Here is a 16,586-nt window from a genome sequence, read left to right on the forward strand (position 1 = left end):
ATCAGACTCAGCCACAAATACTACAAGAAAGTGTAAGGAGCTCAGCACTGACCTGAAAAAGCATCTTTAATTTGTAAGTGTAAAGTGCCTTTGTGTCACTGTAACGATCAGGAAGAGACCCAAACCATCACCTGTTGCCGAGAGAATATTGATTGGGGTGGTCAAGAATCACCCAAAAGCAGGTTCTCGATGAATTAGAAGCGGCTCAAACACAGGTGTCGATGTTCACAGTCAATCATAATTTACTGTACATTGTCATGGGCTCTGCAAGAATGAAGCCCTTGCTTGGTTACCTTAGGGTTGCCTCTAAAATTCTTTAGGAAAAACCATATCAGTCAGAAGGTAAGTGGCTGTGTGGTCTTCCAATAGGACAGTGCGTCAGTTATGAAGAATTGGCCAAATCAGGTTAGAATTAAGGCTTGTGGAACAGTCATCCCAAACTCCGGACTTGAGACCCACTGACAACACGATGACCCACTGAGGTGAAAAATGACCAAGGGGCATTTGGTTTCAGAATGATGTTCAGAAAACCCAAATTAAAATAGCTGAACTAATCTTCAAGAGTGTTTTGTGTGCCCAGTCATTACATCACGGTAAAATAAGAGCTGTAGAAATCATTGGAACTCATGATGCACATGCTGTGTGTGCAAAACTTTGACCACAACCCTTTATGTATATAAATGATGTATAAATAAGTGAAAAGATCAGTTTTATGTTGAAGTCTCTTATGTTGATCTACCACTAGATGGCGTATTAGCTCCACAAACCATTCAAAGGCAGCCTTGAGCCATCTGCTGCTATCAGTTACCCACTTTGTCACCAGTGCTGCAGCAGCACAGCACATAGTCAATACATTTATATGAATGTAAAAACCGTGAGTGCTTCACCAATAGATAAGTCATGTGTCATCATCATTAGCGACAATATACAACGCTGACAAGAGATCAGTTGTACAGCTCATATTCAAAAGTGCCTCAGTTTGGTCGCTCTGCCTTTTTCCTTCTTCTTTCAGAATCAGCGGAGTATTGACTGGAAAAATGCAATAACAAGAGCGAGGTGGGTAAATTACATTTGCTGTATAGGGACATTGTGTTTGTCCTGGCAGCAGAAAGCTATTTCCGAGTGAATAAATAGGTACACAACTGATGCTGTAGTGTAGATAGTTTACAGATGTCATCTGCTGGGACAAGACTTTTCATTTGGTTATACCGTGAGGACAGGGTTTGTAGGAAGTCTGGATTTGTCTGAATTTACGGAGCTTTAATGGAGTTTTTCTTAGACGGCTACAGTGGATTTATTTAATTGTACTGTTTGACAGGAGTGACACAAAAAAAAAAGTATGAAAATATTTGAACTCCCGGGATCAGCGGAATCAAAAATCACATTACCTTCTGTTGCTGAGTCACACCCTAAATTTCAGCTCACATCTCAATCCCGAAGTTGAGGCAGAAATGCACAAGTCGATGCAAATTTATTCACAAACTTTCCCCGGCCACATCCAAAACCCTCTCCGGGGCCATTTCCCATGCTACGCCATGACGTCAGGGTTGTTAATGATAGGAGCTAACCTTCCTCGGCCGACCGGATTCCTCCCTCTCTTGTCCTGCCCTCTGCCACCGACGCCTTTCCCTCCAGGCCCTGACACCCCTCCACCACCCACGCCTCTGATGTCATCCCGCCACACCGAGGTGGAGCAGCAATTTTCTCCCGCCGCAACTCGCTCAATCTTTGATGTTGTTACGCTGCCTCTGGCTTTGGCATATATACTGGTGTCTCTCAGTGTGTGTGTGTGTGTGTGTGTGTGTGTGTGTGTGTGTGTGTGTGTGTGTATGAAGAGAAGTGTAAAGACGGATCAAGGTGAATGTGTGTGTATGTGTGTGTGCAGGCTTTGGCTTGGCTCAATGTGCGCATCAGTGTGTTTGGCCCCAGAACAATGTCAGCTCGACCCGGTCGGACATAACAAAAACCCTGCATACATATTTCCAAACGCATGCGGTGCTGTCCAGCGCATCGGCGGCGACACTGCAGGCGTACGTGTGATCCAGTGTGTTGTTTTGGGGGAGCTGATGGCAAGACAGATGAGTGACAGCTCAGACAGCAGAAGAGAAGCATTGTGGTCTACGCTGAGAAGAAGCGAAGATGGAGGAGAGGGAGAGGTTGCGGTTACGGTTTCGACGGTAACCTCATGGAATCCCCCCCTCCCCCCAGCTCTCTCCCCCTCCAAAACCACAGTTACTGCCGCAGGTCGGAGGAGTTAAAGAGAGAGATTAGATTTCATGTTGTGAAGAGGTTTCGGAGGAGGAACAACAGCTACCAGACTCAGGGGCGAAGGGAGCCAAGTGTTGACCAGAGGGAGCAGCTCGGGTTCAGGCTAATGCCACCGCTAAAGATGACTCCAGCTTCCCACGGTGGGTTCTCCTAGCTCCATCCCACTGTAATTCATAGGAAATGAGCCGGTCAGAAGATGTGGGAGAATGACACATTATAAGCTTCGGTCTCACAGATATTATCTTCCCATACACGTTGCAGACAGTTCAGCACCACATTCAGCAGCAGCTATACTGGGATCCCTTACATAACAGTGATAGCATTTGGAATCTGTGATATTATGCTCTTGGGATCCTGACCCCACCTGCGTGAATATTTTTTAAAGCAAGATTTTGACATGTTGGGAAAAGTCCATATACATTTCATACCTGTACAGTAAATGTGCAGCTACATCCAGGAGCTGGTTAAATAAGCTGAGCAGTAAGAGCCAATACAGCTTGTATGGTTTAGTCCAATAGTAAAAAAAAAACAAAAACAAAAAACATCCACCTGCCAGCACCCCTAAATCTGGCCTAAATGACAGATTTTGTTTCCGAGTCAGCCAGTTAGTGCAGACATGCTCCAATGCAGGTTAATATCACAATTTTGTCACTTTTTGGTTTTTGGACGGATTACAAACAAACAGGATGTCACATGTAATCGGTGAACTCTGAATGTGTTCCTATGTGGGCGTTGAGGCTTCTATTAATCCTGGACGGACTCAGGCTAATTTGTTTACTTGTTACTGGTTGAAAGCTGTAGCTTCATATTTGTTGAGGAGATATGAAGGAGGGATCGATCTTCTTATCTAACTCTTGGCAAGAAATTGAATATACCAAAATATCATGTAATTGCTTTACTGCTTTCCATAAATTCCGAGAAAAAAAACAATTTTTGACCAAGTTTGAAAGTCAAAACAAGAAGAAAATTATATTTTTCAACACATAAGGTGCCATTTTAGGGAGATGTGGCATATTAATTAGTTAGCGTGAGAGGCTGAGTCAGGCTAATCCCTTGTACGGCTTTTAAGCAAAGCTAACTTGTAACTGTAGATACAAACTCGAGTCGTCTTTTAACTATTGGAAAAGTGAATATCACTATTTCTGAAAATGTTCCTATAAACTTATATAAACCTTTTTCCAATGAACTACAATAAGAAGAAAACTACTTTTACAAAGTTTGACAACTAGTCAAACCAAATAACTGACTGGCAAATAAAAAAAGCAAAAGATTTTTTAGCCATAAGGTGCCATTTTTGGTAGATGAGGTGACAGCAGACTGTGTGTAACCCCCTGAAAATCAAATACTTTGACATTTTTACACTTCACTTTCTGTACAGATGAAATATTAACGTGCTAATTAGAGAGTGATAGAGGTTGAGCCAGGCTAACCTGATGCCTCTCATACTGTCTTTAAGCTAAGCTAAGTGACTGCTAAATGTGACATATAGACATTAGAACTATACAAATTTTCTAATTAAATTTTTGGCCAGTGAAATTGTTTCTTTAAAGCTTTTTCTAAACCACCCTACAAAGGTAACTTACAGCCTTTTACCAAGGTCAAGGGCCGGTCTAACCCGACACCTGACAGGCATGGAAAAGTGATATTTTTAGCAAACAAGAAGCCATTTTTGGGACATGACGTAAAGAGGAGACGTGTGTGAGAGAGAAAGAGACCTAAAGACTGAGTGTGTGTAAAGTTTAGGGGCCAGCTAATTGGGGTCTGCGGAGTGTGTGTGTCCTGTCTGTCAGTGTCTAGACCGAGCCACCGGTTGTTTTCTCAGATGTGAGGCTTTTATTAAGCCCTTTACTCAAGCAAACAACCCGGCTACCATGCTTGTGTGTGTGTGTGTGTGTGTGTGTGTGTGTATACGTGTGTGCCTTGTACAGTTTGACTGCGGGGTTGTGTTTGATGCTCCTCGTTTGGGCACTTACCTGTCTGTGATTTATTGGGACGGGAGCGAGTTCTCGTTAGCTAAAATAATCAGGATTTATGAGTCTCTCCGCGCTGTAAGTGGCGGGCCAGAGGCTTCGCCCCACACAGACGCACACAGCCGGGCTAATTGAGTTTGGTCATTACTGTCTCGTTCCTCTATCAAGGGCTCGTTCCGTCGGCCATCCATCACAAAACACATAAACACACACTCAATGAAAACAAAGAGTTCGGGCATTTAACTTTCTCTCCCGTCTGTGAGTGGCCTTTGCTTCTTCTTGAGGTGTGTCTGGCTGCTGCTGTTTATAAAAAACACGTGTGTGTGTGACTCTTTTTACCACACACACATCCACTGTGGCGTCTCCTTGCCTGTCTTGTGTGATATTTGTGTCTTTATGACCCATACTCGCCTGTCTCCGTCCTCTATCTTTAGTCGTTGCGCACACTCACGCCGTGTGTGTGTCTCTAGCAGGGATCGGGAGTGTGTGTGTGTGTGTGTGTGTGTGTGTGTGGCATCCTGTAAAACACTCTCTCAAATGCAAATGGCTCAGGATCCCCCCCCCCCGCCATCATTTTAGAGGGAAAAACAGGGAGAGAGGGAAAATGAGACGGACAGACGAATGGAACAGACGTACATACCAAACGTCCGAGGTGGATAGAGACGCATACAAATGCACAGCGGAGTCGATGGCAGGGGAGCGAGGGATGGAGTGAAGGAGGAGGAGGGGGAGGAAAAGCGCCTGGTAAATGGGTCAGGCCTGTCTGCCATCCCAGGCACATGCACACTGTGTGCAGCCCCCAGAGAGGGACCCAGACTGTACAACATGCTGCCGAGAGGAGAGACGACAGGAGGAGAGGGAGAAGACGGGGAGGAGAGGCGAGAGGAAAAAAAAAAAAAAATGTGATGAAGTAGAAGGTTGCAGATGGATCGCGGGGGTTGGAAAGAAAGACGGACATATGTGCTGGCTCTGATCGGAACGGGTCGGATCACGCAAAAACATATGTTCTCGCTTATCTCTAATGGTATCTAGCCATGCTGATGGATGGAGGTTTATCTGCTGGGATTTTAAGGAGGCAGATCTCCAGCGTCTTGGCCACCGAGCAGAGATTGTGTGTTCTACTACTGTTTCTCTGTCCCAGAGAAAAATCGCCACGTTGCGTCGGAACCGAAGACATTCAAAGTCGACAGCTGCCTCATTGTTCTCTATAACGTTATGACATCACCTCGCTGATAGCCTTCCAGTGAGGTATCCAATGGTGTCTTTACAATGGCAAGCTTATAGGTGCCGCATTACAGAGGCTTGAGACTTCAAGTCAAATCACATTTAAGTCACAAAAACGAGGCCTGAGCCGGACCTGAATCCTGTGAGACTCTCTCTTACATTGACCCTTGACTCCTTTAAGACCTGACGTTACTTGACACTTGAAAGCATGTATTTGAAAATCAGGGCGTTTCAGGGAAAGAGCTTGGCCACAGCTTTGTAAGAAACACCATGGACGCAGGTCTGTAAGGAAAATGTAGATGTCTGTACCCAGACGGAAGTTGTTCAGCTGCGGTCGACCTGTCCATTTGATACTGTAATGCATCTGATGTAGCAGAACGTGCTGTTAACTTAGCCTGGTGTTTTTTTGTTATTAATACCGTCCAGACTTTTACTTTTGTCATAACTTGGCTGTTTGACTCTTGAAGACAAGACTCTTAAGGAATAGTTACCTTTGTTTTGGGATATAGGTTGTACTTTCAATTTGCTCTGTTAAATGCTGCAGCGAGGTCAGACCAAACAAAGTTTGGTCAACATTTACTTTGTCTGGCCTGACCTTGCAGCAGCATTTAACTAGTGCAAATTGAAAGTACGACCTATATCCCAAAACAAAGGCACCAAAAAAGGACATTTTTTTTTCTACCAATCAGACTGATGAAAATGTTTGCAAATTACTCAATAGTACCCTGAAGACTTGGGACTCTGTATGATGACTTGAGACTTGACCTGGACTTGAGACATTACACGTAAACATTTTCTGCTCTATTTACAGTGAGCTGACGCTAAAAGATATACCTACCCTCAGACAAAGCCCACCAGATCAGGTGCAGATCGGTGTTGGCTAGGTGCTTGCAAATCGGCGCTCCATCGCCACGTGCCTGCTGTGTGGACCAAGAGCTCACCAATGCCTCGCAGACGCCTGGAAGGTGTCTAGCATGCTAAATACCTGGTCGTGTCTGGTCATGTGGTGTGCGTAATGTGACTTTAAGATAACAAGAGAGAAACTTGTCCAGTGTCGACAGGTCAGTGATCTTGTCGGTGCCGACTTGTCATGTGTCAGATCTGCTGAACAACCACAGCCGTCAGTTTTAACTATGACATCATCTTTGGGACCATGTATGAGGATCCAGGAAACAACAGCTATTAAATACCAGGTGTGATGTTCTGTAATGTGTCCAGAGTTCCTCACACATTCACCGCTGCCTATAGACAGTAAATAGAGACTGTTGACACCCATCAGTCACCGTGATTATGCGTCATCAGCTGTAATCTCTGCATCCATGGAATGCGATGCATTTCACTGAGGGATCGTTAGCAGGAAGCAGCGTATCTATTCACACCTGTTGTATCATGGTGTTCCTGTAATATTCCCACAGTGTTTGCCTCTCAGCAGTGATTTTGCCGCTACAGCACCTCCGCCCCCAGGTGCAGCACCCTCCACCTGCAGATGACTGAGTTAGGCTCATTTGTCTTGTTCCCAGATTTTTTTTAAATTTTTTTTTTACATTCATTTGAAATCCCATCTCTCCCCATCCCTGTCTGCCACAATATTTAATTTTAATGCAACTTCATGTTAGATATACTTGAATATCCTACATTACTGCAATGTGTTTCCCCACCGAACATACCAATTTCGGAGCAACAGGTCTTACAGGAAGAAGGGTAGTTTGTTTTGACCCCTGACAGAGGTCCAGCGTTAGGCTCTGACCCGCGATGCTGAAATGTGCTCCGACCGGCTGCTGGCAGGCCGCGCTGGTCATTTTTCATGGTATGCTGCCGCCTGATGAAAGGACGCGGCGGGTTTGTTTGCTGGACTGGAACTGCATCAAAGGAAAAGGGAGAAGAAAGGAGAACGAGCCGGGCTGTCACTGGAGTGAGAGCTGCTCCGTGGCTGCTTGGCTTGAACGGATGAAAGGGTTAATCTCATTTGACAACACACAACAATGAGTAATGGCTCCACAGCCTCCCGCTCCGTCCCGTTCCTTCGTGTTGTTTCACTCTTCAACTTTTTTTTTTTTTTTTTTTTCCTGAAGCATGGCCTTATTTGCCGCGCCGCCTCTGCTACACTCTGCCTTGTTTGCCTCCATTGTGTGCGCCGCAGCCTGCTGCTTGCCGTCTGTGTGTGCCTAGGTAAACACGTTATGGGAATAGCAGCAAATCCATCACGGGGCGTCACGCTGAAATGTTTCTCCCCCGGGGCCCTGCGGCGCTGCGGTATCAGGTGGAAGGGTTCCACTTCCTGTCTTTGTGGGCAGGTTCCTGGCCGAGGGGGACAATCTCCCTATTGGCCCCCGCTGGATTGAGCACACAACCCACGGGCGACACTACCTGTTCCACCACGGCCCCGGACGGCGCCGCTCCGGGCCCTCCTCGTGGGAGGGTGGGTGTTTGTGTTAGTATGCATCAAGTATCTGTGAGTAACAAGGAAGGATTTCTGCAGCCGAGGAACAGAGCTTCAACATTATTTGCGCTCCGGCTGAAACGTGACCGCAGAAACCTACCGTAGATGTGGTGTCAAAGTCTGATTTGATGAGGCACAGGCCAGCATCCCCCCCTGCACACACATACGCTCACACAGGATGAGTGTTCCTCAGTGAGCTGTACTGACTTTAAATTGAATCTCTCTCTCATCCACGCGGCGGGTGACCTTCCCATTCAGAGCAGAGGAGTGTTCCAGAAAGCCAATACAGCACATCATTCTCACACAGACAGACAGTGATGAGCAGGGAGAGTGATCCAGAGAGACAGAGGGAGTGAGACGCTAAACTCAGAGTCTTCACACATTCCATGTTCCCCTTTTTTGGCCTTGTGTGTGATTTGGCAAAGGTGGCGCAGAAGAGACAGGATCAAAATCTTAATGGGTTGTTAGCCATGCATTGCATAGAAATGGGATAATTTCAAATTTCGCCTTGATGGGGAATACAGTACTGTGTATTTCTGGTGCTCGGTTATCTCCTTCAAACATGGAGGAATGTCGGACGGATTAAGGTGTCAGTAAGCCTCAAACGAGATGTTGTCGACTGGTTGACACCCGAATTGGAGTGGCTGCGTCATACAAACCGCAACTTCCTGAAAGTGACAACCTGACAACTACACCTGCCTTATGGAGCAAATGGCCAGGCCCATGGAGATGAATAAGCCGGCAAGCAATCTGTTTCACCGACACTTTTCGCAACACTGCGGATGACTTTACAGAGAACACGTCTGAGGACATTATCCTGTTTTCTGTGATTGTGTATCACCCCTCTTTATGGCAAAAACAACCCGGACACGTGAGGCTCCGCGGCACATTCACACCAACGTGGCCCTCGAAAAAAACACATCAGAAGAACTCCCACCTTGGCAAGGAAACGGCCTCACCACAGATGGCTTTCTCAACAACAGGAAGCTGAGACAAAAGTTCACTCTGGTTACTGTGGGTGGAGTGAGGAGGATGAATACATCAGCATCAACTCAAAGGTCCAGGAGACAGAATTAACCGCACCAAGGCATAGATTAGCAAAGTGATCGTACATGGCAGAGAAGGGCATGCTGTACTGGAGAAAAATGGCAGATTGTGACGTCTACATGACAGTTATCACATCTCGAGTTCTGCTCAGTCTTTCAAGGAGAAAGACGTGTCCCGTTACAAAACAGCGTGATGCTGAAACAGAGCCACAAATTGAAAGGGAATTAAATGAATATCAATCCCTTTGAGGTCACAAAGGAGAGAGCGAAGTGAGAGCTCTCGATTACAATAATCTCCCGTCAAACCAGCCGGCTGAGTGCGCCCGAACTGTTCCAGCCTCGACTGAACAAAGCAGCGACGGCGCCGCAATGAGAAGCCGGTCACCATGAGACAACAGTGCCTGTACACCACATTATTTCCAAGGTAGGAGCTTTGATAGATTCAGCTCTGTCTGACTCTCCTTGAACTCGGAGTAATGTGATCACAGTTAATTATTGTTTCTGGGCGTTGTTTGTTTTCAGACCCCACATTACTCATTGTTTCTGCTGCTTCCTTCCAGGCTCCCAAAATATACTTGAGATTACTCTGCCAGTAATTCTGTTCTCCCTCGTTGTGATTTTTCTGGCGTTCAGCGATTCATCCGATCATAAAAGGCACATGTAAAGGATTGGATTGGTATGGCACAGCGTCTCCTCTGGTGTGTCATGGCGGATGTTTTACTTCCTGTCCTTGTGTTCTTCCTGCTGCTTTTCTTCATGACCTGTTGCTCATCAGTTAATTAGTGTCTTCGCAACCTCATCTTCCCTCCTTCCACTTGTCAGGGCCTCATGTTGCGCTGCCATGACCTTCATGTTTTGTTTTTTCTAGTCACTGTTTTTCTGTTTCATCTGATTTACCCGGGACCTGCAAGTTTCTGTCGGTTTTGGACCTGGTTTTGTGTTTTTGGACTCTGGATGCTCTGCCTGCCCGCTGGGTTTGTTTGCCAGCAGACTGCTTTCCAGGTTTCCTCTCACTGCTCGCGCTCCATACCCGCCTCACCTTCCAGTAAGCCTCTTCACCTTCCTTTTTGGTGTGAATAAATCATTGCCCTGCATCAAACCTTGCCTTCCCTTGTACTTCCTATTCACCTGCACATCAGTCTTGGCAGTTTGGAGGTGAAACACTCACAGGGCCAAAATCCTCCTTGTAGCTGCTAAGACAAAAGCAGGTACCTCGTCTGATGTGTCTCCACCGCGTGGCAAGTGTGTAGATAACATCTCAAATCAATTTGGCATCTCAAGGCTTCTTGAGACTTGGGTTTCTCATGGGCCTATGTTGATCCTGTTCCTTTAAACTCGTGTCAAGTGTCACAGAAAAAAAAAATCAACAATTACTGCCCGTGTACAAGAATCCTACAGATAACTTTCTATCACTATATGATACTGGGTTGGTTTAAAGGTTTAACGAAACATGTAAGATCTATTAAAACTGGTTTCCTTTTTAGATGTACTGGAAGTATCCGAACTAACCAAATGCCAAAAAGAGTGAAGGAAGTAAAGAGGGAGAAAGTCAAAGTGAGAATTAAACAGACGGAATAATGGCACGGCTCTGCATGGCTCGTTTCAGCGTCCCAAAATGAATTCTGAACGCTTTTTTCCCCCCATTGTTGACGCCAGTGAGAAGCGCCATGGGTATAAGATCAATAAGTCTCAATTCTGCCTTGGCTTTACAGCAGAAATCTATAGCGCTGTTTTGAATTATTATTACAAATCCATCGCTCTTGTTTTTGCCCTGTCCCTGCTAAAAGGGGTGGGGAGGTTGTCGAAACAATGAGAGTAAATCGATGGCCACGGCAAACAAAGCGCGCCCCGCTGAGCCCCCCCCCCAACAGGCACTGGGTCAGGCTGAAAAAAAAAAAAAAAAAGAAAGAGAAAAAATGCAGGATCACGATTAATTCAATTCTTTGTTTGCTCCTCGGAGAGGTTTACACTCCACCCTGAGTGGAGGACGAGACGGAGGGATGTTTCCATCTATCTTTCAAGAGGTAATGAAGTCATCATCCCCCGATAGAAGTGTCATGACCCTGTCGTCTCCTGACGGTGAGTCATCCGCCTGTCGCTCCGGTCGCAAGCCGCACACACACATAAGTGTATTTTCCCGAAAGGACAGATGTACATGCTCATATGATGCTCAAACACGCACACACACACACACACACACACACACACGCTCTCGCTCTCCCTCATCGCGGTCCTTGCTTCCACATCCTCTCGTCCTCCGTCCTCCCACAGTTTACAGTCCCATCATAACAAACCACCGTTATTAGACATAACACCATGAACACAGATGTACACACTGCGCTAATATCGAGGGTGAATTAAGAGTACAGGAAGGTGTTGCTGAACGTACGTGTCCAAACACACACGGAACCTAACACTGCACACATGTTGCCTTGATAATGGGAGCATGACAAGATCTAGACTTCATGTAAACTTGACTGACTTGATGGATTTACACTTGAGTGACAGAGTGTGTTTCTGGGGTGTCACTGTGACTCTGGCCACCATAGAACAAATTGTACACGTTTATAGGTTGCTCAAGACATTTTTTTCGTGGTAGTAGATGAAGCTCACAGGACTCACACGTCCTCAGACTCTGAGCAAATCAAACCCTGAATGTAGACTCACAGGAGAGCTACGATGACACCACGCGTTAATAGGACAAATTTGGAACTTTGGGGTCTCAGATAAAACAGGTCGGGGTCAGGGGAGGGTTAATATCTAGCAGCGTATAACTGCATTTGAAAGCAGAATCTGGAGGCAAGATCTTGGTGTTCAAGTGTAGTCCGAGTTGTGCTGGCCAATCATGTTGAGGGGGCTTTGGTTCCATGCAGCTAAACGATCCAGCGAGACAAGGACTGGCTGAAGTGCAATCTCAGAGCCATTCAGCCATTGTTTGCCAACGATGACACATTTCTTTGATTTTTCTGCATATGAACGCTGTTGATAGAGATTGGCCAAGACAAGAATCGGCCTACGGAAAGAGGAAGCCAGTGGCTTAATCATCATCAATAGACGCTCGGTTCCAAGTTTGGGCTAACATTGGTTTGAAGCTCTCACTGAAGAAGTCAGGCAGTGATTTAAACTAAGATTGGGAAGCAGTCATCAGTCAGCTGTCACTCTCCCAACAGAGTCCATGCCAGGGGGAAGAAAAAATACTATGCTGAAAGGAAGGTCTACAGTGTTACAATCAGCATTAACTTCATAATGATGTTAAAGACAAAACAACTGCATTCACCACAAGATCGGATTGGTCCCGAACTCTCAATACACAGAGATGGTATTGACTCTTACATGGAAAACAAGCGGGACCCCCAAAATGTTGCTTGAAACCAACTTTGATACGGAGGTTAGTAACTGCAGTTGGTTAGTGACTGGTTATCACTGAATGTGGAACACACAACTTGTTATTGGGGAAAAAGAAAAAAAAGAAGAAAAAAAAAAAGAAGAAATGACATGACTGTTTCTCAGTAAGGCGATACTGCCTGACTCTGAGCACATCCAGCCGTGTACAAAGACTCTCAGATTCTGGGAAAGCTTAAGAAGCGGAGGACAGCTGAAGTCTCTGTTTGACAGATGCCCCGGCTCTCAGAGGAACCGAATTAAATAGCTGACATAGTTTGGATGGAGGACTTTCATGCCCTTCTTACTCACTCACTCACTCACTCACTCTCTCTCACACACACACACAGTCTCGCAAGCTGTCTGACAGAACATAAACACGTATTAGCCGTATCATCTCTCATCGACACTTAATGCCACAGTGCCGGGTGTTAACACGCCACATGCCGCGCTAATGCACTGTGGCGAGCGCAGTTTTAAATAGCACCATTAATGTACATACGGTTACATTCGTATCGACACGCACATATGATTTACACACGAGATGTGTCAGAGCTACAGCAGAGAGGCCCCAAAATCAACTGAAAAGAAGGTCCGACCTGACGTCAGGGACAGGCATGTATGGTGTCTTGGATGTTTGACTGATATTATAATGTTGAGAGTGGCTGAGCTGCTCCCTCCAGGTGGCTACAGTGTGTGTCTATGGGCTCTAATCCCATTTCCGCATGTTAGTGGTGCCTGTTTAATTGCGTAGTAACTCGGGTTGGAAGGAAGGGTTTCACAGGGTTTTTTTTGTCCACACAAACACACACACACACACACACACACACCTTTAACACGCGATTAATCTCAGGCTCGGATTGCTAAGTACCTCTGTAACCACATGATATAGTATCACGAGTTTATGGACGTGTATCTATTCAGCTGGGATGAAAAGGCTTAATAGGTTGAGGGCAGCAGCGTCGAGAGTGTGTGTGTGTGTGAGAGAGAGAGAGAGAGAGAGAGAGACAGAGAGAGAGAGAGTGTGTTCCAGCTGCAGTGCTAACTCAGCCTTGTCGAGTCATGATGGAATCTATAATTGATGGACCTCAATAGCTACTATTTCAATTTTCTCTTGCAGTGAAAGCCAAGACGGACTTTTTCTCCCTGTCCTGGCCTCTCATACCTGAAAGTTGCATTGTGGGATTTTTTTTTTTTTAATTTTATTTTTACGGCAGTGTGGTTATCAGCTGATACATTTTAGTCTTTTCTCTCCTGCCTGACCTTGCTCAGTTCCTCCTCCCCTGATCCAGTCTCTTCTCTAATCTCGCGGCCTCTCCTTCTATCGATTGTCCCTCTCTTTCAATTTCTTTCCTCCCTCCTTGCCGCTCCTGCGATAACTGTACACGCTGACAGTTTTTCATCGCTGTATTTTCACAGTTAACACCTCTTGTCTTTTCTCATTCCCTGGTCTTATTTGTATCTCTTCTGAGGGCCACTCCCCGCCCGTTCATCCCTTACTTCCTGATCGCGGGGTCTTATTGGTGTTAATTGGATGATTTTGTGATGGGATACAGCTGACCCGGCGCTTTGATCCCAATCTGCCTTCATGAACCTTTGCTGAATGGAGGCAGGAAAACACTGATTACCCCCCCCCCCCCCCATCCCCACCCCATCCCCACATAGGATCCATAGATGTTTTGAAACGTTCTCCGTCACGTAATTGATTTTCCCTCTCTGTTCTAATTTGTGTTTGCATCGTGCTTGTACTGCGAAAATTGTCTGCCTTAGCGAGACACAGTTAAGTGTGGCTCTTAAATAAGGTTGTATAGAATGTGCCAGTGGTGCTGAAATCACTCACTGGCGCTTTCTCTGCCAGCGCTGTGTGTGCCAAGAGTTTTGTAGAATATCTGTCGAATCAGGCGGAGTAAAGAAAGGTGGTCCAGTGTTGTCGGGTAAAATCAAGTTGTTTTTAGAAAAGTAATAAATTACATTCAGGCCCCCCGAATTTGTGAGTTTGTGACGTTGTTGAAACAAAGTGATGTTGGGTATTCTTTCCAAACCAATTGGAACTGAACAATTTAAGAATCAAATTCAGAATGTTATAAAACCTTAGGCCTGAAACTTAACCTGAAAAGTCAATAAAATGAAAGACCGCTAATTTGAGTTTTATGTTTTTGAATGTCAGAGTTTTGTAGTCCTTTAGAGGCTCACTCTATTAAAAGCTCTACCGTATTATCTCATCGCCAGTGGCGGGGTCCGCCTTTCCCACAGAGGATTCAAATGACATACCTACACGTGAGGAGTTCAACTAAAGCATTTCACGGACTTACTGAAGAAAATCAACAATCAACCGTGACCTCAGTATTAGTTCCCAGCGCTCATTTGCAGTCGCACACAGTCTTCTTTATTATGTCCCCCTCCGCTCACTGTTTGTTCTGATGCGCCATAAACAGACGCGTGACTCAATCTGTACTCGACGCATCGCACCGCACCGACAGCCGACTGATTGGTTAACCTTCCGCAGGCCTCCACTGATCTCCGGAGAGTTGCTTGGAGAAAGTTGGAGGCAGTAATTATAAGTTTGGCCTCCTCTCCATAGAAAGTTGCAGGTCTAGTTGGTCCAGTCATCTCTGATGGAGAGATAAAAGAGGAGGAGGAGGAGGAGAAAGGCTTGATCTCAGCATACAAGAGAAATAGATGACTAACCAAAGAGGAGGGCCCAGCCGGCCGTGACCACAATCAATGGGCTTTCTCTAAGTGTCTTCGATTTAGACTCACACTCGTCCGTCCACTGCAGTCTCCCTCCATCTCTCTCTCTCTCTCGGTATATATTTGTTTATGTACCTTAATGACTCCCTCTCAGTATCTCTCTTCAACTCTCTTTTCCTTCTCTGTTACTTCTGTTTCTCCTTTCATTCCTCTTCTCGTCTTCTCTCCCCCACCCTTCCCTCCTCCCTCCCTTTCTCTCTCCTCCTTTCCTCATTTGTTTTTCTCTCCGTCCTGACTTTTTTTCTTAATCTCTCCTTTCCTCTCTCTTTGTTGCATTTCATCATTCCCCCCCACCCTCCCCTCCCCTTAACATTCTTCACTTCTCTTTCCCTCTTCTTCCTCTCGCCATCATCATCATCATCATCATCATCATCATCATCATTTCCCATCTTTTCCTCTCAGTTTCCCCTCCCTGTCTCCTGTACTTCTCCCCCCCCCTCGGCCCACTCCCTCACTGTCAATCCCTTCATTCATCCCACTCTGTCTTTGCCTTCCTCGCACATCAACCCCCTCCTCTCCTCCCCTCTGTCTCACCCCCCCACCCCGAGCCCGTATCGATTGAGTCCTCACAGCTTCATTAGGATTCTGCCGTTCACCTTGTTGGATGCAGCCCTGGGGCAGGGATCCAGCGGGGGGCTCCAGAGAGAAGCACGCTCGGGTTACGTGTCAACTCTTCCCAACATTTCACTTTTAGCGGACTTACTTTCGCTTATCGGCTCATTCCAGGCTGCTGGAAGTGTGCTTCAAGGATGTTCCCGCCTCACCCCCACACCCCCCTCCTCGTCCTGGGGTTTACTGTCATGAAGATGTGTCACAGGCAAACTGGAGGTGAAGACTTCATTTAGAAGCATGTGCGTACGCGTGTGTGTGCGTTGGATGTGCTTTGCATCAATTGTGCTTCAATAAAGTTCAAGCTTAGATGTTTCTTTTTTTTTTCTTTCCACTCGTCTGTTCTTCTTTCACATCTTGACCTTTTGACCCTGTTGCATTTGCAAAAATCGGTATTTGCTAGAGAAGGTGATGCATTTGCTTTTAAAGGAGGATCATGCAACTCAGCAACTCAGTACATGTACTCAAGTACTGCACTTAAGGACAGTTTTTATTCTATTTTATTTTTTATTTTACTGCTACTTTATACTTCTACTCCACTGCAATTCAGAGGCAAGTATTTTACTCCTCACTCCACTACATTTACTCGACAACTTAAGTTACTTGTTACTCTACAGATCTAGTTTAACATGACAAAATATATTCAACAACTGAATTATGATGTAACATTGTAGATCAAAGGTGTAATATGTAAGAATTGGCCACCTGTCAAACTCATACTTCAAACAAGCAGGGCTGACAGCTACCTGCTTGTTAGCATGGTTACTTAAGAAAGTGTCTCTAAATACTGTTAATGCTTCACAGTCTGTTGATATATTTGGCGGACTGTTGACAAGTTTTGCCTATTTTTGACAACTTTTTTTTCCATAATGCACCTTAGAAATCAAACTTCATATC

The sequence above is a fragment of the Acanthopagrus latus genome, chromosome 2 (assembly GCF_904848185.1).
Source record: "Acanthopagrus latus isolate v.2019 chromosome 2, fAcaLat1.1, whole genome shotgun sequence".
Taxonomy (NCBI): domain Eukaryota; kingdom Metazoa; phylum Chordata; class Actinopteri; order Spariformes; family Sparidae; genus Acanthopagrus; species Acanthopagrus latus.